A 6,000-nucleotide genomic window follows, 5' to 3' on the forward strand; every position below is an offset into this window, starting at 1 on the left:
TCCACACCACTGCAGTCAATAGAATAGTCCTCTGAGTAGATAAAAAAAATGTATTTCAAGCATGTATTACAAAAGAAGGGTCTTCACCTGGGTCTCTTTCTGGGACCCTGCTTTCCAAAATTATCTGGACACTATTCTTTGTTTACTCAACAAGGTTTTCGTTCCGTGTTTTTTTGTGTATGTGTGTTTTAAAGAATCAATAGCTGTTTACTCTGTAGATTATCTGGATTGAACCATTTCAGCTGAATGGATAAATGTAGCAATTTCACATTTTCTGATCCAGCAGGCAATTTTCTGTTGCATTTTACTCCTCCCTAACCCTGCAATCATCGCCAGTGTATTAAAGCTGGGATTGGAGCTGAATTGATCCAGTGTCCTTCAGCAATCAAGCAGCATCTCTGGCATGTGTGGCTCTTCCATTAGTGCTCCTCATTACCCAAGCTTTCATTGGGGGGCTATTAAGGAATAAAATAATGCCAATCCCAGCTAACAAAATCTGTGCTTCCCACTTGCAGTGAAATATACCAGCAGGAAAGATGGGCAGCAAACGTTAGTCAGCATTTTCCATCCAACAGGGAAGCTTTGTAAGACTAGAGCTTGTGCCTATCCAATACGTCCGAATGCAGGAGAGACCAAAGGAAAGTTACAGAAGTGGGTTTTGCATGGGGTTAAGGCAGATAGAGTTAGAGACCTCCAGATTCCCAGACCATCCCTGTATCTTTAACCTCTTGATCTGACCTCTCAGCTCCTTGTTGCTTAGGCTGAATCCTTTCTCTGGTTGAATTCTGCTTTACAGCTTTCACCTCCTCCTCACTCTTCTCTCTCCGACCTCAAAATGAGAGGTCATCTTTTAACTATCCTTGAGAGACAAAGGAGCAAGCATGGCTGCTTTGTTCATCTTTGTATTAGTTAGTTCAGTGCCGTAGCTTTACGGGGGGGGTGTGCTAGCCTGGTTTTTTTTTTGCCCTGGGTGAAGCTTCCAGAGGAGCACCATTGATGCTCCCAGCCTGTATGTGTGTGTACGCAAATGCAAGGGGGTGCCAAACTGGGGCTGGATCTACACTGGTCAGCAAAAACACTTTTAAAACGGTAATATAGCTCTCAGTGCAATTGCCCATTGACAACGGATCACTGCTCTACAGCGCCCTCTGGTGTCACATTTTTATAACACATTTTTAATGTTTTAACTGGCCAGTGTAGATTAGTGGCGGGTCTTTGACCCGCGTGAAATAAAGCCTAGTTTTGCCCCTGGTTGGTTAAACTAGAACCAGAAACTCTTCTATCCAAGTTATGCATCTCCTACAATAAACAGCTTTGTTATTTATCCTACAAGCATCTCTGTGTGCCTGCGATCACAGCACGTGAAGTCGGTTCTTCTAACCAAGATTCACTAGCTTAACTGCTGATTGCTCTGCATAACAAATGGGATTCGATGGGTGATTGTGACCCCATTAAGGAAATATTTATTCACACAGCACCAACATAAACTACGTAACTTACTCCCACAGGGGGCAGTGATGGCCACCAACATGGAAGGCTTTAAAACAAAACAGAAAAAGGATTTGACAAATTCATGAAGGACAATAAAGCTATCAGTGGCTCCTAGCCATGCTGGCAATGGTCTGCCTTTACTGTTGGAGGCAGTTTGCTTCTGGGTACCAGTTGCTGGAAACCACAAGAGGGGAACTGCAGTTACACACAGATTATGCTTGCTGGCTTCCAGGGACGCGGACTTATAAAAAATATTGGGGGGGGGGGCCCGGGAAAGCTCATGAATAATAAATAAGCTCATGAATATGCAAATAAAGTGGCTCCGGCCCTAAATAGGGCAAGCCACGCCCCCCAGCCAGCCGATTGGCTGGCTGGGAGGTGTGGCCAGTTGGAATTCCCCTGTTCTCGCGGGATTTCCGGCAGTGCCTTGGCAGTGGCGGTGGTGCTGCGAAGCAGCGAGGCAGGAGCCCCCGCCCCCGGGGATTCCCTAATCTCGCGGGGGACGGCCGGGGCTCTCCGATTAGGGCGCGCGGCTGGCTGGCTGGCTGGCTGGCGAAGGAGCAGGTGGGGAGGAGGCGGGGGACGGCGGCGGCGCTCTGCTGGAAGGGCGCCCGAGATTATTGGGGGGGCTGAGCCCTCAAAAAAAAATTTTGAGGGGGCTCGAGCCCCCTCAGGCCCCATGGAGTCGGCGCCTATGCTGGCTTCCCATAGGCATCTGCTCGGCCACTGGGAGAAAAAGATGCTGAATTCAATGGGACTTTGGCCTGAACTAGCAGGGCTCTTCTTATGTTTTTGAGTTCTTATGCTTCAGCAGAGATGCTACATATCACTCAATGAAAAAAGAGGGGCACTACAGGCAGCAGACATTTTCATTTGCACTTGTTATAAGAAAAAGCTGTTTCTTTTCCCTCATGTGGTACCCAAGAGCCCATATAGAGTCCTTTTGTAGGTTCTCTATTAGTAGGAGAGAATAACAGAGGCCAACCAGAGAATGTTGAGAAGCAAAGCAGCTAGTAAGCCTGATCTTTATTAACTGTTGCAACAGGGTGCTCACAGCCACACACAGGAGGCAGGAGGGACCCTGAACAATGGTGTGCAATGCCTTATATAGACTTTTTAAATTGCCACCCTGCAGCCCAAGACCACTCCCAAAAACATCATACGTACATCACAGAAGAGGCGGTCTACAGCAGAAATACATCACAGAAGAGACAGTCTACAGCAGAAAACCTGTCTGCCAGGGTACCTGATAATGATCACTGATTGCATTACTTGGGCAATCTGGCCATTCCTTTGTGATGGTAAATACTCAGTTCCTGAGTCAAGGTCACAGGCTCACCCTATTCATAAACAGATACCCCTTAAGACAGGATTTGTGAACAAAGAGACAATGGGGATGCTTTTCCGTTTCCTTCCTCTGAAAGAGTCAAAATGGCTTTAGGACTGTTTTCCTGTACTGTTTCCAGACATGTGATTTATATATTTATGTATGTGTTTGCCTTGTACAGTTATGAACATTTATTTTATATATAAGACCTTAAAATTCCTACAACACACTTAAAAAGATATGCTCAAGTTCCAGAAATGTTTGAAAGAGAACACACATACCATTTCTACAAGTAGTGCCTTCAATCATTTATTCAGGTATATATTAAAATCTTTTTGTCTCACCATTTCTGTTTCTAGCAAGACCTGCAACTATTCATGATTTTAAATTATAAAATGCCTCCTCACAAAAAAGGTTTAAAAAACCACATAGTCATACATAAGGCTGTAGCCAACAAATGTTTTCTCACAATAGATGCACTGAAATTAAGAGACTGAAATATTTCCTATTCATTAATTTCAAAATCGATTAATTTTACTTTGAGTAGATCTAACATTGGATATGGGACGCGGGTGGCGCTGTGGGTAAAAGCCTCAGCGCCTAGGGCTTGCCGATCGAAAGGTCGGCGGTTCGAATCCCCGCGGCGGGGTGCACTCCCGCTGCTCGGTCCCAGCGCCTGCCAACCTAGCAGTTCGAAAGCACCCCTGGGTGCAAGTAGATAAATAGGTACCGCTTACCAGCGGGAAGGTAAACGGCATTTCCATGTGCTGCGCTGGCTCGCCAGATGCAGCTTTGTCACGCTGGCCACGTGACCCGGAAGTGTCTCCGGACAGCGCTGGCCCACGGCCTATAGAGTGAGATGGGCGCACAAACCCCAGAGTCTGTCAAGACTGGCCCGTTCGGGCAGGGGTACCTTTACCTTTACCTTTAACATTGGATACAATGCTGAATCTTTCTTACCCTGAAGAATGACCCAGAAGGGTCTGGAACACATTGGATTATTAAGTATCCATTGCCTACTCTATTGCTTTTTCCAATATATATAAATAAGCCCAATGCTTTGTCAGTGTGTGAGAGACAGTATTCACTGGTATAGAGTACCATCACCTCTTAATTTTTTTATTTTGTTGCCCATGGCAGCCTATTTGTGTTGGCATCCATGGTACTTTTATCAACACATGACTAAGAGGAATGCATATTTTACCACCACCACCTCACCAGATCTGTATGCAGATCTGTGTCCTGTTTAGTCTTTTTGGTGATGCATTTATTGTTTCTTTATTGCATTTATATCCCATCTTTTTTCTCCAAGGAGCTCAATGTGACCTACATGGTTCCTTGCCCGCCTCCTTATTCAATCCCCACAAACAACCCGGTGTGGCAAGTTAGGCTAAGAGGCAGTGACTGGCCCAAGGTGATAATAATAATAATAATAATAATAATAATAATAATAATAATAATAATAATAATAATTTATTATTTATACCCCGCCCATCTGGCTGGGCCTCCCCAGCCACTCTGGGCGGCTTCCAAAAGAATATCAAAATACTATAATACATCAAACATCAAAAGCTTCCCGAAACAGGGCTGCCTTCAGATGTCTTCTAAAAGCCTGGTAGTTGTTGTTCTCTTTGACATCTGATGGGAGGGCGTTCCACAGGGAAGGCGCCACTACCGAGAAGGCCCTCTGCCTGGTTCCCTGTAACTTGGCTTCTCACAGTGAGGGAACTGCCAGAAGGCCCTCAGAGCTGGACCTCAGTGTCCGGGTAGAATGATGGGGGGGGGAGAGATGCTCCTTCAGATATACTGGACCAAGGCCGTTTAGGGCTTTAAAGGTCAGCACCAACACTTTGAATTGTGCTCGGAAATGTACTGGGAGCCAATGTAGGTCTTTCAAGACCAGTGTTATGTGGTCTCTGCGGCCGCTCCCAGTCACCAGTCTAGCTGCCGCGTTCTGGATTAGTTGTAGTTTCCGGGTCACCTTCAAAGGTAGCCCCACGTAGAGCGCATTGCAGTAGTCCAAGGTGTAGCTTGATGGCCCAGTGGGGATTTGAACTGTGGTCTCCCAGGTCCCTAGTCCAACACTCTAACCACTAACCCACCACTGGCGTTCCAGTGATTGGAGCCAATTGGAGACTAGATGAGCCTGACTCTTGCAGAGTGCAGCAGTTTCGCATGTTCCTGTGCCTGCTATTGGCAAAGCAGTCTCTGTGATGGATTCTACAGCGTCAACACAGCAATAGCCTCGGGCGAAAGCATCTTCCTTTGACAGCACGGGAATGTTCTCCTCACATCCTGTCAGCCCCCCCAACAGCAACAATCTGGCTAGGTAATAACTGCCAGAGTAAAACTGCATGGAACTATATGACCAATGCCTCCAAGGCAGTAGGTGGTTCCAAGGCAGTAGCTCTACAAAAGCAACTTGTGGTTCTTTTTAAAGAGCTGTGCATGTAAAAATTGCCTGGCAAACAGAGCATTGTTTTCCGAAAGAACAACAACAAAAGCCTGGTTAATAATTAACAGCCTGCCAGCTAATTAGCATTCCCTCAGGTAGTTGGCTAAAAAATGCCTCTTTCCCCCACCCCTCCAAACTATATCCAAAAAGCAAATGAAGGATAGAATTTGGTTCAGTGTACATTTAACAGGGAATCTACTTATTTCCCACTCCCCGAGAAAATAAGCAAACTGAAACTTCAAAATCTGAGCATCTCTGAATTCTGCAGTGAAGTCCCCCAACCAAATCAAGGATATGAAAATGCGTACTATAGGGGAACTGTGTGCATATATAAATGCATATATTAGTGACAATAACATACAAAAATGCATTAGGTAAAGGTAAAGGGACCCCTGACCATTAGGTCCAGTCATGGCCGACTCTGGGGTTGCGGCACTCATCTCACTTTATTGGCCGAGGGAGCCAGCATACAGCTTCCGGGTCATGTGGCCAGCATGACTAAGCCGCTTCTGGAGAACCAGAGCAGTGCACGAAAACGCCGTTTACCTTCCTGCCGGAGCGGTACCTATTTATCTACTTGCACTTTGACGTGCTTTTGAACTGCTAGGTTGGCAGGAGCTGGGACTGAACAACGGGAGCTCACCCCGTCGCGGGGATTCGAACCGCCCACCTTCTGATCGGCAAGTCCTAGGCTCTGTGGTTTAACCCACAGCACCACCCGCATCCC

The sequence above is a fragment of the Podarcis bocagei genome (assembly GCF_964188305.1).
Source record: "Podarcis bocagei genome assembly, chromosome: 16".
Taxonomy (NCBI): Eukaryota; Metazoa; Chordata; class Lepidosauria; order Squamata; family Lacertidae; genus Podarcis; species Podarcis bocagei.